The sequence below is a fragment of the Camelus dromedarius genome, chromosome 16 (genome assembly GCF_036321535.1).
Source record: "Camelus dromedarius isolate mCamDro1 chromosome 16, mCamDro1.pat, whole genome shotgun sequence".
NCBI lineage: Eukaryota > Metazoa > Chordata > Mammalia > Artiodactyla > Camelidae > Camelus > Camelus dromedarius.
Genome location: NC_087451.1, coordinates 3,773,826 through 3,788,191, shown reverse-complemented (window position 1 = coordinate 3,788,191; position 14,366 = coordinate 3,773,826). Strand labels below are relative to the sequence as shown.

Genomic DNA, 14,366 nt, shown 5'->3' with positions numbered 1-14,366 from the left:
ACAAGAAATGACCCTTCTCTGCAGGGGCAGGAAGCCTAGACCAAAAGCTGGGTAAAGTGATCCGAGCTACGGTAGCCATGTGCAGGCTCTGAAGGACAAACTGTACCCCTGGATTTGCTTGGGCTTCCCCTGCCTTCTCGCTGGTACACACCAGGTCACCGCAACCCAGAGGCGCCTGCAGCCCACAGCGCAATATTTACCTCGATCTCCTCTCCCCTCTCGGCAGGGCCTGCAACATGAGCATCCCTGACTACGTGCAGTGTGCTGAGGACTATGAGACTCTTCCCGTGGTGGTCAAACCAGTGGGGATCATCTCAGAGGAGAATTTCTTTTGCATCTATAAGCGAATCTCCTTGGTGAGCCAGATCAGCCCGTGCAGCTCCCAGGGCGCATTCTGTATGCACTACAGGCACCACTATGCGCCCAAGAATGGATGGAGCGGCTTCCAGACCCACCGCATGGTTGTGGGCCTTGTCACCATTACCGACTGCCTCTCGGCCAAGGCCTTCGGGAAGCTCCACGTGCAGAGGTGCTGTATGGCACCACGCTTAATGACTCTCAGCTCTTTGTCTTTGTGCTGCATGGGGAGGTAGCCAAGCAGCCGCGCACCGACGTGGCCTTCAATCTACGAGGACTGTAGGGTGGTGGAGAAGAGGATCGAGGACTTCACTGAGTCACTCTTCATCTTGCTTAAGTCCAAGTGCCTGGATGGGGCCCCTGACAAGTCTGGGGACAAGATCCCACTCCTCTGCATGCCGTTCGAGAAGGAGGACTTCATGGGATTGGACACAGACAGCAGGTAAGTTTACCTGGGGGCCAGTCCTCCCTGGCTTGTGCCGGGTTTCTTCTCTCCATCCAGAAAGGGATCAGCACGGAATAGGACTGTCTTGTATCCAAGGGGGGAGGGAGGTGCAGCCCGCCGGTTTACAGACATTCAAAAGTGAATCCGCCTTTGTTTCAGAGAGATCCTTTTATTGATAGTGTTAGAGCACTTACTCCTGCTTTCCAGCCAGGACCCTGGTGGGACCCCTGGAGTTGCTGTTCAATAGAGTAGCCACAGCCACTGATGCTAGGAGCACTGGGGAGGAGGCTGGTCTGAGCTGAGATGTGCTGTAGTTCAAATGCACATGAGACGCTGAGGCTTGTCTACTAAAAGCATATAAACTATCTTGTTACTTCCTCTATTGATTACATGTCAAAATTATAGTATTTTACATACAGTAGATTATGTAAGATATGTTCTTAAAATCAGTTTCTAGTACTTGTTTTTTGTTTGTTGGTTTGTTTCTTTGTTTACCGTTTTAAATGTGGCAACTGGGAAACTTTCTTTACATGGCTCTCATTTCATTTCTGTTGGGCAGCGTTTCCTGGGACAGTCTCATCCCTTTGCTTATAGATGAGATGCTGAATCCCGAGAGGCAGAACGAGGCGCTGGTTGAGCTGGCTTGGAGCCAGTGTCTCCTGCCTCCCAGGCTCAGCACCTGTTCGGCTCAGGCCCTCTCTTCCTGCCCGACAGGCAGCATGCCATGTTAGGACATCAGAAACACCGCCAGGGACCTCCGAATGAACTCCTTATGCAGGGAAACGCGTATCACGGAGTATGGGAAAGAGCAGAGAAATGTTCATCCTCACTTTGTCCCTGTGATTAAGTCAACGGCCCCACTTTGCCTCGGAATTACAGACGAGCTCTTCTGGGCTGCCTAACCCCCCAACTTCTGCTCTGTTTCCCCGTGTATCTATTGTGCTGTCCCTCGGGCAGAAGAGGGTGAGATGCCTTTGCCGAGAGGTGGACCCCCTTTGCTGGGGAGAGTGAGGGAATCTGTGTACCCCCGGCCTACGGCCTCGGTCCTTGAGTCTGGAGAGGGCTCATGGCGGTCCCACAGGTGACGTTCGGACGACCTGGCATGTGCTGCCGGGCCCGCTGTGGAGGCGGTGCTCTGTGATTCTTGAACTTAACTAAGATCAGATTCTACTTTCTGGTTGTTGGTAAGTTGGAGGAGAAGATGCCAGAGAATTGATAAAAAGAATATCCAGAACAGCCCTGTGAGTGATAGGCAAGAGGACCCGAGTCCCACCTGCGTGAGGTGCCTAGCAGGCTCTGGATGAATTTTCTGTTCCTCCCGGACATGCTTAAGGAAGGGGCAAGGCATGCCGTGGCCATGATCTGTTCTTGTCCTCACAGGGCCCTGTGATCTACATGCCCGCTCTCCCCATCTGCTCCTTGGAGATGAGGTGTCAGGTTTAGGAGCCTGGGCACTCTTGGGGGCACAGCTGCCAGCACCGTGCTACACCGAGGCTGGCTCCGTTCACCTCACATGTCACCTCCTGCTGATCCCCGAGGCATCAGTCAAGGTAGGTGCATCGGTGCAACGTAAGAAGGGACCACCTTCTCCCCCTGGACAGACTGGTGGGTGAGCAGTGGAAGCCTGGAGCCCTGCCCCAGCCCCCAGGCCAGTGCCTCCTCTTTTGTCACAGGAGGCACTGGTGACATTTTTGCTCAGCAACTGCTTGGCTCTGAGTCTGCGGACCCACCAGAGAATTCCTGCTTGTTTTTGCCTTTTGAAGTCTGCCCTTGGGATTTGGAGGAGTATCTGAATATGTGCTTAGCCCATAGTGGTTGACACAGTCACCATTGTTTACCTAGAACCTCGTGTACCAGGCATGGCTCCCGGCATCAAAATACAGCAGCGCATTAAACTCCCTCCTGGTGCGTCTGTCTGTTTTGGTACCGTAAGGTCTCAGCCAGCATCTGAACGTCAGTGAGATAACGTGGCCAGTGAGCTCGGGTCAAGCACGTTCTCCTCCAGTCACTTTTACTCCATTGTTGCTTTTACTATTCCACAGACATTAATTTTTTAAACAATGCTTTGGTGCAAGAACAGAGCCTAATTCTCTCCTGCTACTCTTGGTGGAAGTGCGTAAAACTGTCCAGCCTGAAATGTGACCACAATTTGTAGCTTAAGACCTGCCTAGACCCATGTATGTGGAGTTTTGGTTAGGGGCGCTGACCACGTTGGGGTCCCCCGGCAGCGCCGCTCCCCTCAGGCCCCTGCTCTCCCTGGAGCAGGAGGTGAGGGTGGGTCTCACCATCCCCGCGTCCCTGGCCTCACACACTCACGTAAACTCTTGTACATGCTGTCAAAGTCATTTTTGTTCTTGTGTGTTTCTAATTTTCGCTTGTTCCTCTTTTCCTTTTTCTTTATTCCTTTTTATCTTGTACTGCCCTGTGAGCATGTTGTTGCGTCTGAAAATGTGGGCTGTGCACACCCTGCATTGGAAATAGCTAGATCGCCCTCCATGCTGTCTCCATCTCTTTAAAAAGCAAAAACTTAACAGCTGCCTTGATCTATGTAGTATCCTTGTCATCTTTTTATTTTCTAATTTTTTTTTAGCACATCACCCACTGGTGTTTGATACCTCTTAAAATCCTTGCTTTAAGGAACCTGTTTGGTCCTCCTTATTTGGGTGACAAATGAGCCCTTATTAAATTTGTTTGATTGTTTTCAAGAAGTGAGATGCGAATTCATTTAGGCGGCTGCTGAGGGATGTTTTTCATGGAGTATTTAAACTTGTAAAGTCAAATTCTGCAGCATCTTGCTCCATTCCTTCTTTTACACAAACGTGCTTAGCACTCGGTTCCTGGCTGTCGCTGTGTGACGTGCGTGACGGCGCTGCCTGGCCGGCGGTCACTGGTGAGGAAGTGGCAGGCTCGGGGGTGAGCAGCTGTTGGAGGAAGCAGTCACCGTTTTGTTATTTAATTTTTTTTTTTTTTGCATTTTACTTCTCGTGCCATTTACTTTACTTTGCCTTCATAAAGGGGCAAAAGTGGGTCTAAAATCCATGCCACTCTTTTGTTCCCTTTACGAGTCTGGTTTATCTGAGTATCAGGACATGTCCTTCTCCTAAGTAGCTGGCTCACCTGGATCTGGTGGACATAGGGACTGCTAAAGGGGACGGTAGCTTCCACCCTGCTCCAGCCAGTGGGCATTCAGAGCCGGGTCTGTGGTTTGCCTCAGCAGCCGTGCAGGCCTCCCTGCACTGGCCTTTACTTTTAACCCATGTTGGCAGTAAATAGCTGACTCCGTGTCTGTTGCAGCTGACGTCCACCACTGTCGGCCTTGTCGTTAGTTTGCGGTAGTGAGTCTCCAACACCCCTGTCAACTGTGAAGGAAGATGCTTTGGCCGACCTAGGACCTTGGATTCTCACCCCCACCATGGTTCATCTCACCCGGTGAAAGTGTTTGGCCACCACCATCATGCTGAACATGAGACCTTGTTTCTCCTTTCATGCTCTGGTCCAAATGTGGACACTTCATTTTTCACTGAATTTGTCTCGCTTCAGACAGGAGAGAATATCTGAATGAGTCCATCACATTGTGGGTGGGGAACAGATCAGAAGTAAATGTCGCAAGTAGAAGGAGTCTAGTCTGTCTGGGTTGGCAAATGCAGGCAGGGATCTGTGATGGCCAGGCTATGCCCTGGACACAGGCCTTTCCCGTGGCTCCCGAGAGCCCAGGGGTAGGAGTGAGAACAGCCTTGCCTGGGTTCCTCCATCCTCGTCTGCTTACTGGCAAGTGTGTCTGCTAATTAGGAGCTCCCCCACACCTCGGGCCCTTCAAAACTCAGACCACGGGAGAACCTTGAGTCCCTTCTCCTGGGCCTCCTTTGTGGGAATATAGTGCCTTCTGTGGTGACCAGTGGCAGGAGATGCCTCCCCCTCCAGTGAGCACCCTTTGGAGGACTGTGACTCATTGCACCATGCTGTGAGCCTGTGGGGTTCCGGCCGTGGTCCCTGCAGAACCAGACTTGAGATGGGCTTAGCGATGGATATAACAGGACTGCTTCCAGGGCAGGGCTTGCGGGAGGGAACAGTGGAAATTGAATGTGACCTCAAACACATAGGTTGGTGCTGCGGCTGTTACTAAAATGGGGTGTCTGGGAGGTACCTGCCAGGAATCGAATTCCAGAGTAAATTGCGGACATGAGGCATTTTTAAGATGCCATTTGTCATCCAAGTTAGGACTTCAAAGAAGCACTCGGGTCTATGGCCCTGGGGCTCAGGTGAAGGAGCCGGACTAGAGATACACGTTGGGAGTCGTCATTCTTAGCTGGTGTTCACAGCCGTGCATGTGAATTAGATCATCTTGAGAGCTGCAGACTAAGGCTGAGGCAGGGCATTGCTGTGCCTGGGTTGGAGGAAAGCCCAGACCATGCAGCTTTGGTGTGTCAGTCTGTGGCGTTTGGGATTTTCAGACTAATGCCATTTATCCTTAAGGGGCCGGGGGTTGGGCAGGGCCAGCCTGGAAGAAATCTGAAAGGAGGGTCGTGGCCACGTGTGTGTCTTGCGAAGATGCAGAGTCTGCAGGGTCCGGGAAGGTAGACTTCTAAAAAGCTGGAGTTGGAGTGGGGAGAAAGTAGTCACACTCAACTGTGAGGGAGGGAGGGCGTCCTTGGGAGTCGCCTCCCTACTGGACTCGCTTTCCAATAAACAAAAGTCAATCAGACAGAGGATCTGAGGTGAGAAGAGATGGGCGCTGGGAGGGGAGCCAACCTGGAGAATGGTGCTTGCAAAGTTCTGGAATAGTCTCCCTGCAAAATAGAGGTTAAAAATACCCAGACTCTTAAGAACATTGATAGTGACTGGGGAGGAGGCAGTTGTTTTTCTGGCCTCCTAAGGGTAATGCATGTATCCAAGGATACACAGAAGATTCGGGCAGTCTTTTCCAGGGGTTTGATCCTTACCAGGGGGAACAGTGCAAGTTTAAAGGGGGAGAAGGGCAGCGGAGGGAAGCTAGTCAGGCCCCGTGTCAGGTACCAGTCGGCAGCCCTACTTGCGTGTTGCATTCTCATCCATGCCTCCGAGGTGGGCGGTGGCAGCCCCCTTTTGCAGATTGGGAAGCCTTCTCAGAGGGGTTAAGGAATTGGTCCATTTAGCGGCTAGTAAATGCTGTAGCAGGATTCAAGCAGGACCTTGTCAGTCTTCAAGGGCATGTTCTCTCTACTAATTCCGGTACCTCCCTGTTGTACCTGGATTGGTGAATTGGGTCAGTTTTGGAGCCTTTCACAAAAAATACGATTTAAGTGCCTCAGGACAGTTTCACAAAGCTCAGTGTTCTTTGATGGTTCAGAAGCACCGCAGTGCTTTTCGCCCCACAGTGGTAAGGTCTTACTCCTTGACGATGACGTGGTTGCAAATGACGTACAGGTGGAAAACCAGACTTAGCAGCTTCTGAAGGGAAACTCTCCAGTTCTCCCTTGATAGGCTTTCTTCCACGGGATGTATCTGCTGCAGCGTAGGCCTGATTTTCCATATGGAGTGAGGGTTTGATATCCAAAGTTAGCATAAAACGGTCAGATGAAGAAAATCGACCTTGACAATTTATTTTTGGGTTACATTAGTGAAGATATTCTATCAATTAATGACCCATATATCGAATGAAATTGAGTACAGAACATTGCAATTCTTACTTTCTATTTAGAGTTCTCTTACAGAGTAAGGTTGCCTGCTTTGGAACATCAGATCCACCACCACGGCACCTATCAGTGTTTTGGTGTGATTGCATTTAAGCAGTGAATGTAATCTGGGCTTCCTCAGCCCCAAACACTCCAGTGCAGAATCACGGGCTGTAGCCATCTCTTAGTCATGCAAATACTTCTAAAATTATATGATGCCAGGAATGAAAGAAGAGGGAAAGAGAGATTGCCTTTATCAAATTTCCTTTCTATTCTAACTGCAAACTGTTGTTGAGCAGCTCTGGTTTCCTTTGGATATGAATATATACATTTCTTTGCATGTAATCTGGGTTTTGGACTAGAACACCAAGCTCTTGCTGTCCACAAGCCACAAAAATAGTAGCCAAATTGCACACGTGTGAAATAGTTTATACTTTTTTCTGAGAAAGAATCCTTGAATTTGGGTCTTGGGCTGTGATTTTTGCTTTTTGCTTCCCCCACCCCTCTTGTCATCTCTCACTCCTTCCCACGTGGCCCCCAAGAGTTCGTGGTTTCAAAGGAGTGGGCAAACACCCAGTTGGTCACCATGTACTGTTGCTATAGATGGAGCCCTGCCAAGACCTAAAGGACATTATCAGAGAGGACTTCCTGGAAGAAATGGGCTCTACATTCAATCGTGAGGACAGAGTAAGGGTCAGCCAGGAGAAGGAGTCAAGAGTGTGGCTCAGGTGGCAGGTGCAGCCCGGGCAGAGGCCTGGAGGCTTGTGGGGTGGGGACCTGGGGAGAGTACCCTGTGTGGTCCAGGGTGGAGTGTTCCCCTGCTGGGGAGGACCCTGGAGAGAGCCTGGGTTCAAGGGCTTTGGAAGACGTTGGGTTTTATTTGAACAGACACTGGAGGCAGTGAAGGGTGTCAGCAGGAAGTGAACCTCAGGAAAGGTACTTCTGGTTTTGCTTCTGATATTCTACAGACAGAAGGGTCGGGACGGGCGAGAGCAGGTCTGTCTGTCCCTTTGAGACCCACCCCGTCATTCATTTATTCATAACACGGGCACTTCTGTGTGTGTAGGGGAGAGTGGGTGGACCCACATTAGTAAGCAAAATGTATTTGCTTCTTGTGAGCTTAGCAGTGTCAGAAGTTGACTTAGCCTAGAATGTTCTAGGAATAGAGGAACAAGTTGCGGAGGTTGGAGGGAGGGAAGTCTTCCTTGGGAAACAATCAAAATGAGCCTGGAGGCAAGTGGGAAGTAGGAGCAGGACAGGGGGTACCTGAGGTCACTGGGGACCTGGGAACTGGGGTGAGGCTGGGTGAGCAGTGTCGGGGGCTGGGCTAGAATTCCACCAGGGAGCCTCTGAAGGGTTTGAAGTGGGGTGATGTAATCAACTTTGTGCTTTGGGAAGGCTGCCGTTGCTCTGTGTGTGTGTGTGTGTGTGTGTGTAGCGGGGAAGAGGGGGAGGGTGCCACCAACTGGGGGGCCACTAGAAGACCATTCACAGGCTGGGAGAGGGGCGTCAGGGCTGCTTGGGGACGGCATGGGCAGTGTGGATGCCGGATTTCCTTATGGGGAAGGCTTGTTATCGTGGTCACCCGAGAGGTGACTTTTGGCTGGAAGAAAAGAGATGGAGGCTGCCAGGTGGACTTTCCTCTTCTCTCCTTCCCTGCCTTGTGTGATGATCTTAGCTCAGCCAACTTTTGGAACAGAAGAGCTAAGTTCCAGGGTAGCCCAGGACTTTGTTGAGCTCGTTCAAGTGAGATCTGATAGGATTTAGATTTCTGTTCAGATCTGCATGTTCACTTAGCTAGAAACCTCCCGTCATTTCGATTTCCATGGGGTATTTATTCTTGATAAAGATTGCTTTCTTGGTGAGAGGAAATTTAATACAGCTGTTGTCTTTCTCAAAAAAAATCATACCTTTAAAGAAATTTAATATTCCAAAGCATAGCAAAATTTAAAAATGATAAAGTAAGGCTTTGGTGTAGTTTCTTTGGTTTCTGAGCTAATGTGGAGTTAGAGCCTTTGCATTACTTAATAGCTCATCCTTGTCAGTATTTAAAGAGCTGTTAGTGAGCACCCCAGGCCCCACCTCTCAGAACATCATTAAAGTTTGCTCTGAAATAGTTAGGTCATAAAGGTCTTGTTTGCAGAATTCAAACAGTTTGTTTATATTATGCAGCATAGCTCCATTTCTAAAATAATAATAGGTTCAAAATTAAGAAAGTGGAAGATAATTGATTTTTTTAAAGCTGAAACATAAACTTTCTTGTGCTAATGTTGCAACTGGAAATTTTGAAAAGAAAAATCCTACTGTAATATCATCTACGTGGAATACATATATGACTTCCACATTTGAAAAGTAACGGCGCAGTGGTTTTAGAAGTCAGGAGCATTCCAGCTCAGATACTGACATTGATGGTTGCTGGTTTTCAATGGAAGAGCCTAAATTTGCCTTCTTAGCATTTTTTTTTCTTTTGTAGTGAGAGGGCTGAGTAGTGCTTTGCCAGCATGAGTTTGGGGCAATTTGAGGGCAGATGTCGTGTACCTGCAGTGAGATATTGCCATGCGTTTAATTTTCCGGACATCACCAGGGCACATGTGGGGTTTGTGCATGCAGGCTGGGATGCTGCAGGACTCCCTAATCCATCACCGTTATGTCCTGTAGCTGCTCCGGTTAGTGAATAATTTTCTGTGCCTTGGAGGTAAAGTGGTCTGATGCAGATGATCAGATATGTAGTTAAAGTGCTATTACTTGAAATAAGAGAAACCTAGAAACATGGCTCTAACAATATAGGATGAGGGAGGAGAATTGGCTGAGCTGCGTGCAGTGGGGAGTCTTCTCAGGTGACTCCCACGCCGTGATTCCTGCCAATATCCGCCCCAGCCCTGCACGGTTGTCCTGCCGAAGCAAGTATGCACTTTGCTCAGAAACGCACTGAATTTCCTTGCGCCTCTGTTTGTTGGCTTTTTTTTTGAAAGCACATCTTGCCCTTTGCTTAAGTGCCATCCATGCAAGTCGCCTCTTACACTCATCCTTCTGGACCTCGTCCATACATAGCTGCTGAATGGAAGAACAGAATGTAGAATCTCCATTTAGTGAAACATTATTCCGACGTAAGAGTGAATAAAAAAGAAAAAGAGGAAAATGAAAAAGGCCACCTCTTCTGGGAAGTCCACTCTGACTGCTCAACCCGCCCTTTTCCCTTTGAAACACAATCACTTATGCTCCACTCTACTCTTTTTGATAGTACTTACAACCCTCTAATAAACTAACGTTTTCAAAAAAAAAAGAGATGCTGATACCACTTCAACATGGACGAGCCTTGACAACAGCATGTTAAGTGAAAGGAAGCAGACACACACGGCCACATATTGTTGACTTCAGTGATCTGAAATGCCCAGAATAGGCACATGCAGAGGCGGAGAGCAGGTGATGGTTGCAAAGGGCTAGGTGGAGGGGGGTTAGGGAGTGACTGCTAGTGACAGGGGGATTCTTTTGGGGTGATGAAGTGTTCTGCAAATAGATGGTGATGAGGGCTGCACAACCGTGAGTGTGCAGAAGACTGCTGAGCGCTGTCTCTGGGAGTGCCTGTGGTTGGGGGCAGCTTTATTTTCTTTTCACCCTGCACTCTGAATAGACATCTTGTGCAGTGGCCTTTCTACTAGTGTGAGTGGTGAGAATCAGAGACATTACAGAGTCTTGTTTCTTTTTCCCCCCCTGCTGAGTGTAGGCAAAATAAGTTTAAGCCTGAGAAAGTGCTCCATCTGCAGAAATGTATTTTAGTTTTGCATGGTGTAAAAATCTTGAGAGCTTTTTAATTGTTCAGGACAGCCTGTGGGGGGAAACAGCCCGTGAAGCCTTGGGGAGACCTGGAAAATCCACGCTTCCCTCCCTGACACGGGTGGAGTATTCACCCCAGTTCAGGCAGTGAAGGGCCCAGACCCGTGAGCGGAATTGACAATCGTGAATATTTACGTGTATCCGCTGCTTCATCTTGGATATTAATTTCAAGCTGAGTCAGTTTGTGGCGGCAGCCTCATCCTACATCAGGAATTTATAGTATCTGCTCTTTGAGGTGAAGACCTGACAGAGTTTATTATTTAACAGTCTCCCTTGAATTGATATCTCAGATTCCTTTGTCAAAAGCAAAACAGCAGAAATACAGACGTCCTTTAATGCCAATATGACCTGGAAAGGGTTTAGTCTCAGTGCCTCAGTGGCCTTATCTGCGGGTGGGGAAGATGATAACAGTGTTTCCCTCAGAGGGGCTGGTGAGGGGAGAGTGAGGAGCACAAAGGGAGGACTTACACGAGATGCTCATGAATGACTGAATTTAGTGCTCTCAGCCTGGTGAGGCCTCAGGGGCAGAGATGTCAGAACAGAGCATTCCTAGCCAGAGCTAGATCCGTGTTGGCAGCTGTTATGATCAGTATCACAACTGTGGGTTATCAGGTAGTTTTAAGACTTGGTAATATGAATTCATGAATAATGTTTGAAGACTAGACATCTCAGATTCAGTTTACATAGTTCTCAAGATTTCCTCTGAGAAATGGATGGTTTTTTCCCCATCTTAAATCTGAGATGAGTCTCTAAAAAATTTCTGTATTCCTCCATCTTTTTGCTTTAATTCTCCATTTCTTAAAAAAAAAGTTTTTAAATTGAGTTAGTGGGGACTGAACTGAGGGCCTCATGCATGCTAAGCACATACTCTCCCAAATGAGGTATAATCTCCCCCCTGATATTTTTTAAAATTTACTTTCTTAGTATTCAGAGGTTAGAGGCCTCTAATTCTTTTTCTGGAGACTTGTCCATGAACCTGTAAATCTATTATTAATGGACAATCCTTAGTTTATTAAAAAAATGAATAGAATATTCTGCAATCCATCCAAAAGGAAATGTTCAATGGCTTAAAATGTTTCTCCTTTAAGGTGATTTCTCCTTTTTGGTCTAGCTCAATTTATTAACAGACATCTTCATCATCATAATGACCAAACTCGCTCTTAGTGAACACCTACCTAAGGCTAAAATACTTTCCTCATGTTTTACTTCATAGCAGGTGTTTGACGGTAGGTATCAGTGTCTCCTTTTTTGCAGCTGAGGGATTGAGAGATGGAGCAGCTTGTCCCAAATCACATGCAGCTGGCGGTGGCTAGCTCGGTGCTGGAACCCAGGCTGCACAGAATGCATTCTTAATTGTTCCTCTAATCAGCCTCCTGTTGAGTGGTTACCCGAACTCCTGTGACTCCATAAATGGCCGATTATAGTGATCTCAGCCTGATGAGGCCTTCAAAGGGGAGACACGAGTGAGAATGTGAGACAGAGTGGCATAAATTAAAATTGTACATTTTCACAGAAGTTTAATTCTCAGGTAGTGGCATAAAAAGTTAATTTTTATGTATTTTAGTGCTCTTTAAGCACTAAAAACAAAACATTAAAAATAATTATAGTGCAAATGAGAAGGGGGCTTTGAAAGTCCAACCACTGCTGATGATGTTACTTGTTTTTCTCTAGTGGCCCTTATTGACAGAAATACTTACAAAGACTGAATTCGTTTTATGTAGTCTTAATATGGAAGAAAAGATTGTCAGTGAATATTTTAAGAAAATCTTTATTCTTTTCTTTCCTGATGATGTATATATAAGTTGTTTTCATGGCTTAAGTACATTTCCTCATTTGTGAAATTTGAGTAATATCGTTTAACTTGTCTGACTGTGAGAGTTAGTAGCCTTGTATAAAAAGAACCCAAGAGGTGCTTAGTAAAAATGTGCTGTCACAATGACAGATATTTTAGAAGGATCAAGTCTGAATACTTAAGAGTGTGGCTTATTACTGATGCATATTTAATATGTATATATATGATATATATGAATATGGCTTAAAGTAACAAGGATTCATTTATTTTTTAGTGCACTATGAAGTTTTAATGAAATCTGTATCATTCTAGTGAGACAGGGACTAGTTAAATTGCCTTAAGCAGACGACCTTGAAGATTATTTACACAGAATGTGTATTGTTAGAACTCAGATGTCATGTTGCCGTGTAACCATCCACTCAGTCATTTAAATTCGTTGGATTCTGACATCCACATTGATCATTTTCAGGGAATAAGCTTCTCTCTTTTGTGATTATAGAAAATTTTGATCTTTTTTCCTGCACTCTTAACAGGTTTAAAATATCAAAATATTTATTTGATATGTAACTTTTTTAATAGAAAGAATAAAGCTCATGCTGTTTTATTATGTAAATAAATGTTTTTGTATTTCAACAAACGTATGATTTCCTGGAATTTGAGAAGTATGTTGCAAGATACTTAGATAACCTACTTTCGGAAAAATACAGACGCGACTTTTATGAATATAGGCCTAGTACAGATCTGTTCGTTTTTGCTACAGTGCAAGACATGAGGCCTAGGAGAGATTTGCTGCCGACTGCAAGGAGGACAGATCCCAGGTCTCAGTCTCCCCTCCTGTAAAGTGAAGTGGCTGGACTGGATTCTTTCCTCTTCTAAGATGAGTTTCCATGAGCCTGTGTCTTTTGTTTATATTCAGGAGTATTAGCAATATCAATTAAATACTGAGTAACCCTCGCTTCCCCCGAAGCAAAGTGCAGTATGTTCTACAGAAGCTTTTAGTTATCTGATTCTCGTTTCTGATCCTACAGGCAATTTTTGTGTTGCATGCTTCCTGGCAACCTGGAAGGTCTTTTTAGCCATAGGTGGCGCTTGTTGCACCTTCTTACCGTCTTAATTTTCCTGTTTGTTAAAGAGGGCTTAAACAATTTTATTTTGTTTTGATTTCTTTGCTTGATGCTTCGGAATAGCACAATGTCCATTATGTCTGTCTACCTGGAAAAATTGTTCTGCTTATATTTTAGTTTTATTCTGTCATCTCGCTGTGAACATCTCAGACTTGTTGTGTAAACAATGGCAAAATCGGACTTTTCTTCCAGTGTTAGAAACCAGTGAGCCGGGAATTTATAAAACAGCTAGTAGCGGCCTCTGGAGCACTTTAAAGCTGAAAAGTGTACTGAGTTCCCTGAGTATTGACCCCGCTGCTGTGTGTTAAATGGTGGTAGGAGAATTGGTACATATAGGAAGGGGTGTAGTTTTTTGACTTGGGTTTGCGTGCACGCGCTGCCACTGAGCCATGTGAGCCTGAGTCAGTTCGTTCTGAGTTTTTCCCTCGTCTGTGAGATTGGGACGTTGGTATCTGCTTTGTAGAATTGTGAGAATTAGAAATTATGTAAAGTGTTTACCACAGTGGGTATGTCAAGAGGGCTCATAATCTTTAGCTGCTGTTTGGTGTGAAGCCATCATTTTATAGTCTTTGGCAATTACTAAGAAACAGGAAAACAAGAAAAGCTGGTTTTATGATGAAAGATATTTGAGGAGGTTCCATAGTTCCTATACCCATAATTAAGCATCAGCAGAGTCAGAACTGTTACACAGTCGCCCTGAACCAATGTTAAGCCACAGAATTTTTTGTTACTTCATATATGTTGGGTCCTAAGGGGATCCAATACTTATATGCATGTTGTCTCCAGCAGTCAACTGAGAGATGACACAAAAGAGTAGGCAGGCGATAAATGTCTTCTTTGTTACTGATGAAGCCACGTTCTCCATGAACTTCAGGGCTGTGGGAAAATGTGTGTCATGATACTGTGTCCCAGAATTAGAGACTCACCCTGTCCCAGGTAGCTCTGGGCCACAGCGAGCCTTCCCTTGAGAGGACCTGCCCCTTCATGCACAGGGCTGACCTGACATGGAGCTGAGCATCCCAGGTGCTTCCCAATGGTGACCAACACTGGAGGGAAAGGTAGGGTTTCACATTCCCTGCTTGTCTCCCCGGACTCACACCTCACCCTGTTAGTGTGACGAGTGCTAGCTGTGATCCAGCGGCCAGGGGTATGAAGGGAGAAGC

The 14,366-nt window shown here is 46.6% G+C and overlaps 1 long non-coding RNA gene across 1 annotated transcript in view; it reads left to right on the top strand.

The window, feature by feature from the left end:
• Positions 1 to 712: 712 nt before the first annotated feature.
• Positions 713 to 14,366, top strand: part of LOC135323185 (uncharacterized) — a 59,051-nt gene continuing 45,397 nt past the window's right edge. The window contains exons 1-2 of the long non-coding RNA XR_010384412.1: positions 713 to 799; positions 2,183 to 2,352. This is a non-coding gene — a long non-coding RNA (uncharacterized LOC135323185). The remainder of the gene's footprint in view (positions 800 to 2,182; positions 2,353 to 14,366) is intronic.